This window comes from Triturus cristatus, chromosome 9 (assembly GCF_964204655.1).
Source record: "Triturus cristatus chromosome 9, aTriCri1.1, whole genome shotgun sequence".
Taxonomy (NCBI): domain Eukaryota; kingdom Metazoa; phylum Chordata; class Amphibia; order Caudata; family Salamandridae; genus Triturus; species Triturus cristatus.
In genome coordinates this window covers 150,395,923-150,412,098 of record NC_140592.1, presented here as the reverse complement: position 1 = coordinate 150,412,098, position 16,176 = coordinate 150,395,923, and the positions used below count along the sequence as shown (strand labels likewise).

The window sequence follows — 16,176 nt, the reverse complement described above, 5'->3', positions numbered from 1 at the left end:
GAAAAGGACCCGTTCATAGTCCTGTGATGCGAGGCAAGCTTGTGTTACCTGGGGAGTTTAGAGCATCAAAGGTTTGTCTCTCAGGAGGCATTAATGCCTCGTTCTGATGAGCAGAAGATGGAAGGTCACGAAGAGGTAATACAGTTCCACTTGTAACTGGAACACTAGAACTCACAGAACATGTTTGTGCATCTCTCTGTTCCCCTTTGAACTCACTGCAACCAACATGAGAGATGCATCTGAAGGCTGGTTGGATCAAGGACTGTTAGCTTTTATCAGTAGCGTTACAGCCAGGGATGTTTCACTGAGGTGCATGGGCTTGACAAACAGTTGGTATTAACAATTACTGGCTACGGTACCTCGAATCAAGAAAACCAGAGCAGAAGGACGCTCCTTCTCCCTCCTCACGGCCAAGGCCTGGAACTCCCTCCCTCTCTACCTGCGACAGACCGCATCACTCCCTAAGTTCCTAAAGGACCTCAAGACCTGGCTCTTCGATGGAACTCAATGACTCCCCGGAGTGCCGCTGACCCCCCCCCCCCCTCCTTCCCTTCAGCGCCCTTCGGGGTGAGCAGTTGCGCTCTACAAGCCGATTGATTGATATTTTCAGCCAGATTATCAAATCACCTGGACATGATTCACAAAGGGCCTCCGGACTCGTGGCGGACACCTCGCAGACGGACAACCCACAGAGGTGGGTGAGTCTCCGTCCTCAGGGCGGAATCTCCACCAAAGCATGGCGAGATTCCGCACCGAGGGCGGAGACTCCACCACGACTGCGCCCGCCCCGCTTCGAGTGCGGAGGCCCTTTGTGAAACAACCCCTAAGTATCTAATGAACTAAAGTGCTATATATGAAGTATTGGGGCTTTAATGTGTTCAATGGCATTTAGTTGTACATAACCATATTCCCATATAGTGTACTTCAAGAAGTACTTTTCTTCGATGGATAGTTGCTAGCATTCTTCGCTGAGAAAGGATGCTGCAGGTTGTAGTACTGCCTGTTTTCCGACAGGTGGAGCTCTCGGACTCCCATTGAAAGGCATGCTCAGGTCAGGCGATGAAACCTGCTTGGTGGAAAGGGATCCTACAGGGACTGCAGGTGCTGCACACAGCATGTGGTCGCGGCGTTTGTTATTATCCAGTTTTTATTATTACAGTGGTGCAGTGCAGAATCAGAGGGGAAGCTAGGGAGACCATGTCACGAGGTCGGGGGAGCAGCTGAGGAGCCACAACCCTCCATCCATATCGAGGCAACTGTTCCTGAGCGAGGCTAATTTTATAGTTTCCTCAACCAGTGCAAAAGATCTAGGAAAAGTATGTGAACAGCCACAAAGTGCCGTGGGCTGAACCAAATTGTGATGAACACCCATCCAGCTAGTGCTTACTAGGAGCTCCCCAAACCAGCCAATAACTGAAGGGGGCTGATCCAAACCCCCTTTCTGCAATGTTTATGTGAGTCTATATCAATGTCGTGAGGGTTTTGTGTTGTCGGGTGTTTTGTGGTGACAATGCGTCTTCCCAGACAGCTAATTAGATCCTTAAGGTTAATTCAAATTTAAAATACAATAACCAGAGTTCTACTTCTTTTCTTTGTAAAGTGCCTTCTAAATGATGCTTGATGTGTGCCCTAAACCATACAGATTGTGTGCAATATTCCCACTGTATACCTGAATAATGTAGTTGTTCACCAGATGCAAAATTCACTTATAATTCATAAATAGTGGCTATTTAATTTCTGCATGCAAAGCTGGTCGCTTGCAGCCCCCCTTACGCTTGGTGTATCCCAGACACTACCTGGGGCTCCCGCATGCACACTTGAGAGCAGCAATATGGGACAAAAGGGACTGCAGACAACCACCGTGTCTACATGGCTGAGAGGCCTTTAGACAGCAAATTTGCAATGCCATAGCATTGTGTAGCGTACATTCTTAAAGGGAGATCTGGAATGTTATAGTGCCCTTCTAACTTTCTAAGCGCAGGGTGATATCTGACTTCTCGCTCCCTTTGCAGCTGTGGGATGCAGGTGATGGAGAGGTGTAAGAGGCAGCTTGTTGTTTAGACATGAGCGTAAAATAGAAACTTTGTACTGTCCCTGAGCCGTGTATCCTAACTGTTCAATCCCTGATGCTGTACAAGTTCCTAAATCCCACAAATGCCTTCCTGTGTCCCAGTTGTTTCCCAGGATTCCTTGCCCACACAAATCTGAGGAGAAATAAAAGGTGGAGATGGTGGCGGCACACCCAATGTCCAGGATGATTGTCAACAGCATCTGTGCATTGCTGTAGTGTCTGTTATTACAAACTGTCTTTAAGGGACTTCTAAATAACTGAGTGTGCAGTGTCTATGGTGATTTGAAGGAAATCCATCTTTTTTTTCCATGTTCCCACTTGCTTGCTCAGAACATCTTTTGACCTGTGCAGTTTCCTGAAGCCTGTTAGATAACACTTGAGTTTAGAGTCCAGATTTTGCTTGCAGGCTTTGCTGCATGACATAACTCATTGAATGGAAAATTATATCAAAACCATACGTGCAATGAATAGGGAACCTGGATAGAAAAGTCCAGTGGTGAAGTTCAAACTCAGTTACCTTTACAATAGTTATGAGATTTGCAGTGTCTTCTGTCTGAACTCAACTACAAAGCATTTCAGTGCCATACAGATTTCAATCTAAAATCAGACTCAGTTGACACCTTGGGAAGGCCTAGCCTCCAGGTGCCACTTCATGGGACTTTCCACAAAAGAGCCAGGATAGTAGATAAGAGTACTCTGGAGCCTGCCAAAAGGGGCATCTATGACTCAATAGAACCATAAGCACCATTTTCTGTCAGAAGGTAGGTGAAGAGGGCTTCTTAAAGCCATACACAAGGCCAGTGCATAATTTTGCCCGAGGGAAAGAAATATACTTTAAGCTCACAGGACAGAAGCTGAACAACCAGAGTTGGAAGGCAGGATAAAGTTCTGTTTGGCTTGGAAAAAAATGTATGCATGTGGGAGGAGGAGCAAGATGGCGGGCTGACTCGCCACGGAGCTGCAGCAGTTGGAGATCCCTGCTATCGGATTCAAGTTATGAGCTAAACCGATATGGAAAAATGGTCTTACAAAGAATGTTTAATGCTCTGATTACTTAGCTGACATCATTCAAAGGCGACACGATGGATGGTCTCTTTACTGTAATCGTAGATTGATGTACCAATTCTACAGAACTCTTCGGCGGCTGCTGTGGGCGGTGCGCCTTGCTTTGCCGACGGCGTTCAGGCGGCCGGAGCCTCGCTTGCTCGATAACCTGAGACTCGTAATTTTTGCGTCCCCGGTGTATCTAGCCCCCAACTCTAAATCTGCAGACACGGATAAACACTTGAGCCCTTCCACCATGCCCCCTAAAACAATTGCACGGTGGGCCCGCACCGGACAGAACGCTCAGGCTCAAGCGATGCAAGCGGCAGCTTCAATGGTTGCTTCTCAGGCGAGCTCTGCCTCTTTAACAAACAAGATCGAAATCAACGGTAGAAGCGGCCAGAAATTACCTCCGTCAGAGAGACTTACATCCAATACGGGTAAGCTGCTGATCTGTCCTCCCCTTTTGGTTGCCCCAAGCGATCCTCGGTGTGATAGCAAAGGGGGGTCCCTTATTCATAATAATGGTCTTGTAAAGAAAAACGCTGATTCAGGGGGGTCTCAAACACCGGGACTTTGCTCTGCCGAACATGTTTCTGTCGAGGTTTTGCCAGCTTGGACTGCTCGGACTGATACATGCTCCTCAACTTTCAGCTTGTGTGGGAGTGTTGTGGGGGCAGGGGTAACTGCGGTTTCTTCGAACAACCAGGGGGAGTCTTTAATTGACAGAGGGAGATCTTACGAACCTAATCTCAAATATATAAAAAATGGATCAGCTGGTACTCTCCATCCAGAAACTCCTAGCATTATCATAGCCGATATACCTAACAATAACGACTCTGTGGAGGCTGTTGTTTCTGTTTCCGCGGAGCTAGATGGCCTTAACCAAGGACTACAGGCTCCTCTAACACAAGTCAGTGTAACACCTGATAATGAGGTGGTTGAGATTGACTCAAATCTTGAAGACACCGGTCTAAACTGTAATAAAGAAGAGGAGGAATCCAATGAGGAGTTTGAGACTTTAGCGAACTCGCCGGCGGGCTCCGCTAAAAAAAACACACGTAAAAAAGGGAAATCTAAGGCTAAAAACAAACTAAAGAAGGGTAGAACCCCGGCTGCACTTAAACCGGTACAACCACTTCAGAATCACATGGGAGGCCTAAGGCGGATAATAGTCCACTTCGTAAATGGATACAGGCCAACGGGAGAGTGAAGAAAATGGCTCTACGCCTCTCCGGTATCAGTTCGTTATTGGGAGATCAGACAAAAGAAGTGTCTCCAACTCAACTTCAAACACAAGGGGATATATCAATACCCTCTCTACTCTCTCTCTCTCCTACCCATGCTATTACCAATCCTTCGCCAATAGCTTCCAACTCACTAAGTGGACTTGACTCTGCGACTGCGATATCCATTGAGGAGCAAGCATCCTTAGCTAATAATCAAACCCCTAAACAGACTTCAGCTCTCAACGTGGTGAATGTCCCCGTACTTGTTTCTTCAATCACCCCCCTTGCTACTGATCTTGATAGTTCTGAAAAACAACATCTTCCTCTTAATATCATTTTACAGACCTTGTCTGATCAACACAAGGAAACGCAGCAGCATCTCCTTCAATTAAGGGAAGATAATATCAAGATCCAGAATGTCATGCAGGTCTTAAATAATAAAGTTGGTGGAGTCGCTCAGGATTTGGAATCTCTACAGCAAAGGGTCTCGACTGTTGAGGAAATGTCTGCCTGCAACCAGAGTGCGGTTAACAGACATCAGAGACAAATCGGGCGGCTGCAGGACAAGCTGGAAGATATGGAGAATAGGCAAAGACGACTTAACCTCAGACTTTTCGGTATACCCGAAGGATCTGAAGGGGCTGACCCAAGGGCATGTATTGCATTATTATTTCAGAAAGCTTTTCCCGATCTATCTGATTGGGATTGGGACTCCCAGCTTCAGAGAGTTCACAGATTTCCACTTATGCAGCGAATAGGGGGAGTAAATTTCCCCGTCCATTTCTGATTTATTTTGGTAATTTTTTGCTTAGACAGGCGGTCTCACTCAAAGCTAGGCCGATTTCCCCGGTTGTGATTGATTCCATATCTTTTTTTGTTCGATCTGATTTAAGCAAGAGCACCATGGATAGACGTTGGAGGTTGCGTCAGCTTATTGATCCATTCAAGGCCTTGGGAGGTCAGGCTTTCTTGCAAGAACCGGCCCGCCTAAAGGTGATCAATGGGGGGCGCACATATATATTTACAGATGAGAAGGAAGCAGAACAGGTGCTCTCTAAATTAACATCTTAGAAGGGGTGGGGGAAACAGGGGGAAAAAAAGGAATAGGAAAAGGGAAAAGCTTTGAGTGTTAATGACTACTGATGTTTATCTTGCTGCTTTTGTTGTTGGTTAGCTTATATTTCCAGTATTACAATCGTGGCGGAAGGGAAAATGAGGGTGGTAGGTAGTTTAATCTGAATGCTAAGGTGAAGGTGATGGTGTAGGTTAAATGGTTGGGGAAGAAAGGGGTGGAAAACGGGAAAAATGATGATCGGAGCATTACATCATTTGGACTTTATTGAATCTTTAATGTATACAAATGAATAAATATGTGTAGTTTGGCAGGTTGATCTCCTTTGTTGCTACTCTTTAGAGCTGCCCAGTCAGCGGCAGCAGGGTATAAGAGGTTTTCCTCCTCTTAGGGATTGGGGGGGGGGCTCGGTATGAGCCCCCTTGGGAGGGTCTGTAGGGGTTGGTTCGGGGGGGTAAAAATGTCAAAATGATCAGGATGAGAGGGAAGATATCTGGTTATTATAATTTTTTTAATGAAACGATACATGGAACTTCAACAAAAAAAATGGGCGGGGGTCGAAATATGTAAAGATGATGCATAGAATTAGATGTATGGCATGGAATGTTGCAGGTCTCAACAGCGGGAACAAAAGACGACGCGTTACTGAAGAGCTAAACATGTACAAGCCTCAGTTAGCAATACTTTCTGAGACGCATATTACCTACAAGGACCGTAAGCTTCTTGGTCAATTAGGATACGATGTGATGGTTTGCTCAGAATGTAGTATTCCAACTAGAGGTGTTGTTATTTTAAGACAGAAAATGTTAAATCTGGCAATAACTAAAACTAAAACTAAGGTTGATAAAGCCAGGCGATGGGCCATTGCTCAACTATTATGGCATGGTAAAACCTACACTTTCTACGTGTTTTATGGTTCAAATACTGATGACCCTTCTATTATAGATAGGCTAAATATAGAACTACTTGATAGTAGCGGAGAACTTATCATAATGGGGGATTTTAACCTCATTATGGATCATGATATTGACACCACTAGACATCGGTCATATCAGAGGATGCGTCGATCTCGAGCTGCTATCATCGAGCTTGGACGCATCCATAATATAAAAGATGCATGGTGAACATTATACCCTACTATTGCTGGCTTCACATACTACTCAGCACCACATCAATTATGTTCAAGAATTGATATGGCCTGGGTGTCAGACAATATTCTCGCGAATAGCTCTATAGAGATATGTCCGAGATTGGCCTCGGATCATAATCCAATTATATTATCGTTTACTATCCAACAGAATTGCCAGAAACCCAGGTCATTCACTTTCCCCCGACACTTGTTATCTAACAAGGACTATATTTCACAATTAAAAGCACATTTAGTGGAGTTTATTATAATCAATCTAAACTCAGCTTCACCTAGCATAGTCTGGGACACGGTTAAAGCGAGCATATGGGGGTTCACACAACAGTTTGTTTTAAATCAAAATTCATTATACAAACTTGGTTTGGATGCATTGGTTAATGCTGTAAGGTTATTAGAAAAAACAACTGTCACAGGCACTGATTCAGGGTATATCAAACGTAGCGGATATATGCCAAAAATTAGCCAGCTCCAAGCTTAATATCAAAAAACTAGGCTTATTGAGAAAAACATGATACGTTTACATAAATACCATCTTTCCCAGTATGACAGCGGAGACAAGATAGGCAAAATCCTTGCATACAAAGTTGCTGACGATAAGTCTAGAACACTTATAAAAGAAATTAAGGGTCAAAATAACACGGTATTTACTCAACCAGAGCAGATCCTCGAGCAATTTGTGGCATTCTATAGGGCATTATATACTCCAGAAGAATATCCGCCCATGAATAAGATCCAAGAATATTTAGATACTAACTTAACTAAGGAAACGCAGATTGAAGGAATTGCGCTGCTTTCTGAAAATATTACTGAGTTAGAGATCAGACTGGCTGTTGCTGCACTTCCCACAGGTAAAGCTGCTGGGGAGGATACCATCCCATTAGAAATGTATAAACTATGCTCAGAGGAACTATCACCATTATTATCTACTGTGATAGGTAATATAGGAAATACTGGGAAGGCACCTGAATCTTGGAATACAACTAGGATTGTTTTTTTTTTTTTAAAAAAAGGTAAACCAGGAGATCAATGTGGGTCATATAGACCCATCTTGCTTATTAATACAGATGCCAAAATCTTTGCCAAGGTATTGGCTACACGATTAGCTCCACTTATACCTCATTTGGTGACCCCTCAACAACATGGCTTTGTCATGGGGAGAGATACTACCGCCCATATTAATATGGCCATTACTGCATTTGATGTGGCCGGGATTGGTCCCACCCCACTCGATATGATACTTTTGGACGCTGAAAAGGCGTTTGACCGAGTGGGGTGGGACTATCTTTGGTCAACATTGACTACTATGGGTTTCAATGGTCAATATCTTAAATGTCTACAGGCTCTGTATGATCACTCAATGGCTAAGCTTAGCCACGCTGGGATAACTTCGACCAGCTTTTCAATCTCCCGAGGCACACGGCAAGGGTGTCCATTATCGCCCTTGCTATTCGCGCTTTCTCTGGAACCTTTTCTAGCTGCCCGACAAGCTCATCCCAATATCATTCCTTTTGAACATGGCCAGAATTCGTTAAAAATGACGGCTTATGCCGACGATATAGCGATTTATTCAACTAATGTGTCGGAAGCTATATTGGGTATTATCGAGGAGGCTAATAAATTTGGGTCCGTTTCCGGTTATAAACTTAATTCACATAAAACACAAGTTATTATTAATTATAAGTCGCCGGTTCCGGTCATAGGTACTTGCAGAACAGCTACTTATCTTGGTATTAAAATCTCTTCTAATATTAACGAAATAACCACTCTTAATTACGAGGCTCTCCTTAAAGAAACAGTTACAACTTTAAAAAAGTGGCATAAGGTCCCCCTCAGTATTACTGGTCAGATTAACTTAATTAAAATGAGTATATTACCCAAATTCTTATATTTATTAAGATCCATACCACTTTTCGTTAACAATACGTACTTTAAACGACTAGATGGGATCTTTAGCAGCTATATATGGGGGATACAAGAAGGCCCGTAGATCAATTACTCTGCTTAAATTACCGCTTAACCAAGGTGGACTCAACTTCCCCTGATCTCAGATTATACTTTTTTTCAGCTTTTCTCAGTCGTCTCCGTAGTTTGTTCATCCGGAATAAACATTCGTATTATTGCTACCAATTTTCGTTGGGTGAGGATTCTAACATGTTTTTAGCAAAAGTGAATGACCCAAACTACTTTAAGCGAGTAAAATTTAAGACCATTAGAGACAGTGTTAAAAGCTGGCAATTTATCTTGACTAAGTGCAATACGACTTTTTTTCATCCTCAACTATCTTTATGGGCAAATCCTGGTCTTCCAGGAATATTCCATGATGGGACTTTTAAAGTGTGGAAAACCGCTGGAATAGAAACACTTGGCGATCTATACGGGAACGACGGCTTTCTGGCTTTTGAGACACTAAAAATACTCTATCAATTACCTGAAACTTCACGTTTCAAATATATTCAAATTTATGATTATTTTATACGCAAAATGAAGCTATTAAATATCTTTGATTCTGATTTTTGGAAGTGTTTCTATTCCAGTAAGGTTGGATCACTTATTAGTCTCGGATACAGGGTTCTAACCTCTTTTAAACTAGATGACTGTGGGAAAATCGCGGAGAAATGGAGCTCTCGACTAGGCTTAAATATTACTTCTGGTCAGATCTCTTCTGCTCTCTGAAGTTTAAACCGCTCTATTCATTCTTCTAGCTTGAGATTACAGCAATATAAAACTATCTGCCAGCTATACTATAGCCCAGAAAGAATCTCAAAGTGGTCCAGCAATAGTTCTAGTAATGAGCGGACAAGTTGTCCTAAATGCGATCTTATAGCTGCAAGTCTAGAACATATGTTGTTCACGTGCCCTGGACTTACGGAATTCTGGCTTAAAATTAGGCAGGGAATGGCTCAGATTTTGCTTCGACCAATTACACTTAGTACAACTAATGTACTGCTTGGTATTCAGACCTCAAATAATCCACAAGCAGGCCTACAAGCAGACCTTATTAATATTCTAATAGGATGCGCCAGATTGATTATAGCCCGAACTTGGATCTCAAGAAATCCACCCCACGTGATGGAGTGGTGGATTCTTGTTAAAGACATTTACATTATGGAATCCTCTCTCGCTAAGATTAGAGGTGTTAAATCTTTACAGAAGATAGATAGAATCTGGGGGTCCTCATTTATATGAAGGAGCTGGAAGAAGGATAGGGGGTAAGAATGAGGAAGTGACTGTTGAGAGAGGTGGGAGTTGAGGGAAGGAGTGAAGCTGAAGAAAGAAAGGGAAGCGATTCCTCTTTTACCCCCCCTTTCCTTTTTTTTTTTCTCTCCCTCTCTAATTTGGATTAACTTGTATTTTTATTGTGATCTGTACCTGCTCCTGAACAAGTATTATATTTCTGATTTCTAACTTTAATTTTTATACCCCTGCATGATTTATTTGATACGTTAATGTATAATCTGTTATGTAATCTCAAATGTTTTGTCGATGTGACCTTTTGTCCTGATTTCAATAAAAAGATTTAAAAAAAAAAAAAAGGAAAATAATGTTTAATTTCTGATATTTGTGGTATACTTTTGATGCCACAGAACATGTACTTACCTCCTCTAAAAACAAAAACTGGGAAACCTGGGAATTTTATTAGGGTAGGCTAGACGTCATCACCAATGGCTGACTAGTGTACCCATTGCTTGACACACTCCAAGTGGATATTCTTTGTGGAACTGAAGAGTGGAGACGACCTCACCGCTTGCTGCGCTTATGGATTTGTGCCTGCCTGATAGAGAGGATTGAAGAGAGTTATATATCACTCCTTCTGAACTTCTGCTTCCAGCAGTTTTCTCCAGGATTGGCGAAATCACTCCCCTGCTCATCTAGGGGGCAAAAAAAGGGGCAAGGGCTTTTCAATGAGGCCTGCATGCCATTGTCATGGAAAAATGGAAACTGAGAAACCACTCTGAAGGAAACCAAATCATGGCAAAACAGTTTTAAAGAAAATTGTTTTAAGGAAATACAAAGAAATTGAAAATTAGATGAAACATTTCAAAGGTAAGATCATTTTAAGGAAAACCCCAAAATTACATTAAACGGGTGGAGTTTAGGGACTAGTGGGGGGCTTTTGGGTTCAGGGATGGGAAATGTTTAGAGGTGATCAGGGGTTTTTAGGAGTCAGGGATGGGTGGAGTTCAGTCATAGAAAGGGTTTTTTTAGGGTTCAGGGAAGGATGGAGTTTGAGGTGGTGAGAGTTTTTTTAGTTTTAAGGAATGGGTGCAGTTTAGGGATGGTGAGGCATTTTTAGAGTTCACGGATGAGTGGAGTTCATAGGTATAAGGGGTGTTTAGGGTTCAGTGATAGGTGAGTGTCGGGGTTTTGAGGGGTTTAAGGGTTCATGGATGGGTAGAGTTTAGGGGTGGTGAGGGGTTTATATGTTCAGTGATGGTATAGGTTTATTGGTGGTGAAGGGGTTTTAGGGTTCACAATTGGGTGGGGTTTACGGTGGTGAGGGGTTTTAAGGATTCAGGAATGTATGGAGTTTAGCTGTAGAAAGGGATTTTTAGTGTTCAGGGATGGATAGAGTGTAAGGGTGGTAAGGGGTTTTTGGGTGTCGCGAATAGGTGATGCGGTTTTTTTAGGGTTCAGGGATGGGTGGGGTTTGGGTATGTGAGGAGTTTTTAGAGGTCAGGGATGGGTGGGGTTTAGGTTTAGACACAGTTTTTTTAAATTCAGGAATAAGTGGAGTTTTGGGTAGTGAGAGATTTTGTGGTTCAGAAACAGGTGGCACGTAGGGACAGAAAAGGCTTTTTTGTGTGCAGGGATAGGTGTAGCTTAGGGATCAGGGACGGGTTTAGTTGAGGTTTTTTTTAAGGTTTTTGGGATGGGTGGAGTTTAGGGGGTAGAAAGAGCGCTTAGGTTTCAGGGATGGCTTTAGTTTAGGTATGGCAATGGTTTTTTAGGGGGCAGGGGTTGATGGTGTTGAGGGGTTGTAAGGGGTCCGGGATGGATGGTGATTATGAGTGGAGAGGGGTCAGTGAATTAAAACCATCTGAAGCAATTGTTTGACAATGTAAAATATATCCATCAGAAATAATGTCCCCTGAAGTAAAGCACTAAAATAAATACATCAGACAAACCTGTTTTCGAAAGTAAAATCTGCAACCATTGTATTTACATCTTAAAAGATAAAAACGCAAAAGGCAATTTTGAAAAAAAAGACATCCTATGAATTTGCTTCTATGAAATGTTAAAATTTCCAATAAGCAGTTTAGTGGAATGGTTTCTTAGTAATGGTATTCCATGAAATAGTGTTTCTGTGCAATCACATACAACCCCCTCGTCAACTTTACCTTGTGAGGCTTGAGGCTTCAGAAGATCCTGAGACAGAGGAAGGGTTTGCTTGCTTCGAAGAATTCCAGTGGACCAGCTGGTGCTCTGCATTTTTGTGGACCTAGAAGCTGAGGTGAGGACTCGCTGCAATGAAAGACAGTGAAAAGGAATCTGAGAAACCAGTATTTAGGAGTTTATGAATTCCTTCAGGGTACTGCTGCCTAACGAAATTGTGGAATTTTTTTGAACTTTAATAAATGCCTCCCTTTAAGGATGGAGAACCACCTGCAAACTTGCCTTGAAAAATACCTCCCAGGCTACTCTTGGGTAGAGTTTGAGGTTGGAGTTTAATAGCCCAATCATTATAACCAGCCTTTCATCAGGACTAACCAACAGCATGCCAACAGGTCTGTTCACTCACAGGTCAGAATACAGTACCTGTCCAGGCCCCATTGTGAATGCTTTATCATTTTTTTCTTGATTTGCTAACATTTTCCTCAGATAATATTTCACACCTATTTTCCATGTTTTTCTTTGGGGAGTTATTTGTTCTCTTTATTTCCTCCGATAGCTAAATATGTTTCTGTTTGTGTTGTGATATTTTTCTTATTAAGTCATCTATTTATCTAAATTGATGTAACCCCTTACATTGGTTCGTCGTAAAGGTGCTTGATTAGCTTGCCACACATAACCCGGACATTTTCTTTTAGAAATGACTCCCTGCTTGAGCCACGGTAGCAATGATGAGTAGGGATTCCTCATGGAAACCAGTTTAATTTTATTGGTCAGATTGCTAGGGACATGTGGAAGTTCACTCACCCATCTCATCAGGATTTGACTTCTCACTTTCATAGCCTAACACTCAGAATACCTGTAGTGCTTAATGCTAATCTTTGGTCATTGGAGATGTCTGGTCATTCCTGTGTTCCAATTTCTGAGTGAAGCTCTTAATGTTTGTGTAACCACTGTGAATGTTCAACACAAAAGCAGGTGTCATTTATTCATACATGGGTGTATTTTCCAGGACATGTACATTTTGATGCTGATTGCTATGCCCCTGTCCCTGTGGACCTTGGGTGTGGCTGAGTATGAAAGCCACACTTAGGGGCAGATTTTGTTAAGGTTTTGTGTCGGGGTTGCATCACTTTTATGGTGCAGCCCCAACGCAAAATGCTTTTTGGCATTTACTAAGCCATACAGAGCCTGTCTGCATAGCTTGCGTGGTTTACTAAATGTAAATGAATGCAAGGCAACAGATAGTGCTACCTTGTGTTATCTTGCCTTAGGGAGGCGTTCCATGGGTGGAGCATGGACGTTCCCATGCATCACCCATGGATTGTGGCGCATTTATAAATTTCCAAAAGCTAGTAAACCTCGGAATGCGTCAAAAAGCCATTCCTTCCTGAAGCAGGTATAATGAGGAGAAATATCTTTATTTCTCCTCGCTACTTTCTCTTTCTCTTTCTATGCATGCAGCATTCTGCAGCACACATAGAAAGAGGAATATTCCTATAAGGATTGCTTTTGTGCAGGAAGGTGTCCTTTCCTGCGCAAGACAAATACTCCTGTAGCCCAGGCACCCTTGCATCATAGTGTAAGATTGCAACGTTGGTGCTAGGCTGCACACAGTGCGCCAGCGTTCGGAGACGAAAATACTCTATAACTTAGTAGATATGGCGCATTTCTGCTGTCTCCCTTTCATGCAACTCAGCCCAAGAACTTTGCTTTCTGCCCTGCCTTGCGTGAAATATGCCCCCTAATCTAGGACTCTCTACTTCTCTGTGAGATTTCCTCTAGCTCCAGCTCATTGGTGGGGCTCCAAATCTTGGAAGTGACTCAAGATAAAAGCAAAACCTTGTCTGCACCTTTTTGCATGCCTTGCAGGGTTCTCAAGAGGTAGAAGTATCTCTTCATGGTCCAGCTCTTCAGACTTCAGACCTGCTGATACCAGGGTCTACCATGCATTCCTGTAGTCATTTATCATGCTCTCCACTGTCGAGGCACTAGTATTTATCAGCTTCAGAGTTCCAGTACCTGTTTCACAGTTCTTTCTTTGGTCCCTGCAGGAGAAACGAATCCAAGACTAGGTTTGTGCTATATAGATGGCTTATATCCATACATGCATAGATACATACATGCATACATACATACACACATACATACATACGTACATGCATGCATGCATACATACATAGATACACATACATACATACATGCACACATACATACATACATGTATTCATGCATGGATACATATATACACACATACATACTTACATGCACACATACATGCATACATACAAACATACATACATGCATGCATGCATACATATATACACACATACATACATACATACATACATACATACATACATTAGTCATTTAGGGTTTAAGTTTGCGTGCTTTGCATGCATTTCATAGTTTCGCATCTGAAGGCTAGTGCACCAAATGAATTATTTTACTTAATGATACAGTGGTATTAACTTGGACTTGTGCCACAACTTTCAAGATCTCACCTGGGTCCTTGCACGATGTCGCTTGTCTAGGCGCTTTAGAAGCTTCCTTTGATTCGTAGTATTTTTTAACGCTCCTACGATTTCAGTTTTCCACATGACATAATGAACAAGGAGATTCCAGAACCTTCCATCATGAGTGAATGATTCTCTACAATGCTCTGTTAATATTTTTTCAGTGGTAGCTATAACATACCTGTGAACCTTGCTTGTATTCTATTCACTGCTGAGAGTTCAGCAGTAACTACAGGTATTCCATCTTCAATGCCCCCCGGACTTATTGCCAAAGGTCATGGCTGATGAGTAATTAATGACTGAAGCCAGTTCAGTGGCAATGCATATCACGCCATGCAAAGTCCTCCTTCTTGTTTTATTGTGAATACATTCATGTAAACGCCTCGTTTCGTTTTGGAGGGATACACAATAATATTTAAAGTAATCGCACAACATTTTCTGTTGAGAAATTTAGAATTCTTGTCATTTTAAAGTGAGTACATAGGAACAGAATGACCTACTGCGTTTGAGGCTGAACCCTGAAAAGTAAAGGTCGCAGAGCTTCATGGAGAGATTCTTTTAGATTAGTAGCAATGAAGCTAAATGAATATCCACCTCTGGCCCATAGTGAAATATATATTTTAAAATCACATGGAAGCCTGCAATAATTAGATGCCCCAGAGGAGGTCTGCAAAGCAAAGTGTATTTTTATACGAACTGAACCCATGTGGTTTTAACAGAAAAGAAAATCAGACTTTGGTTATATACTAGAAATGTTATATTAAAGCAGCCATTTTACAGCTGAAATAATTCATCTTAACAATATTAATTTGTGTATGTATTTTGATGAGTGCCAGTCAGTTGTAATTCCAAACCTCATTACAATCTTGTACACAGTGGTTGATGGTTATTATTGAGACCTGCAAATAAAGAGTTGTAATATGAAGAAACATTAAAGATGCACAGAAAATGTATTTTATAAATGTATTTAAATATTTATAAGCTAGGACGTTATAGTCTAAGGGCAACTAGCATTTCGAATTTAAATTTAATTATCAAGCTGGCATTTTAGTATACAAGTATTTAAATAAATGTTTATTAACACAGCACCAGAAGGATATTTAATTAAAATTTATTGTAAATTACTTTAGTCTATGGACGTAATATGCATCGTTTTATACGCACAGCATGAATGTTAATGCCTAATGCATTTACACAGTTATCGAGGGAAGAAGGACTCTTCTGGTCACAGCACGACACAGAAGTAGTCGAATTGTGTAACAGTGGACTCTGTGTGGTAGTACACACTGGAGCTGAAGTGCACAAATCATCAAGCATTGGCATAGCCAATAGATCTCGCCTTTGGGACCTTATAAGTGTTTAGCCATGTAACAGTTGCATAACTAAACACTTATAAGGTCCCAAAAGCGAGACCTATTGGCTATGCCAATACTTGTTTTAACTGCTGCAATCTATTGAAGCCTCACGGAGAACATCAAAGCGGCCGTGCGGCCATGAAAGTGAAAGTAATAGCGGTAAAGCGCGAAGCGCGCGTGCGCGCACATGCACTGTAGGTCTAGGCTGGTCTGGTAGCACTTTTTGGAGCCCTCACAAAATGTCTCGCCAGACCAGCGCATGCGCTGGGTCAGGCAAGACCTAAAAAGGCTAATGAGCTGTCTGGTCGACAGCAGAGGTTGTGCCTTGAAACCACACTTCTCATCTGTGGGTTATGACATAAGCAGTCCTCTTTTATTTCCTGACCATGCAAGGTCTATCTTCCTTGGGGA

The 16,176-nt window shown here is 42.2% G+C and overlaps 1 protein-coding gene across 6 annotated transcripts in view; it reads right to left on the bottom strand.

The window, feature by feature from the left end:
- TMEM40 (transmembrane protein 40) overlaps positions 1-16,176 on the bottom strand; it is a 270,106-nt gene that overhangs the window by 225,756 nt on the left and 28,174 nt on the right. For 3 of the 6 annotated variants that reach the window (XM_085624612.1, XM_085624616.1, XM_085624620.1), the window contains exon 2: positions 11,903-12,026. The gene's annotated coding sequence lies outside the window, so the exon portion shown is untranslated. Of the gene's footprint in view, positions 1-11,902; positions 12,028-13,747; positions 13,943-16,176 lie in introns of those variants that run through there. The other 3 variants (XM_085624614.1, XM_085624610.1, XM_085624607.1) reach the window with 2 other exon arrangements.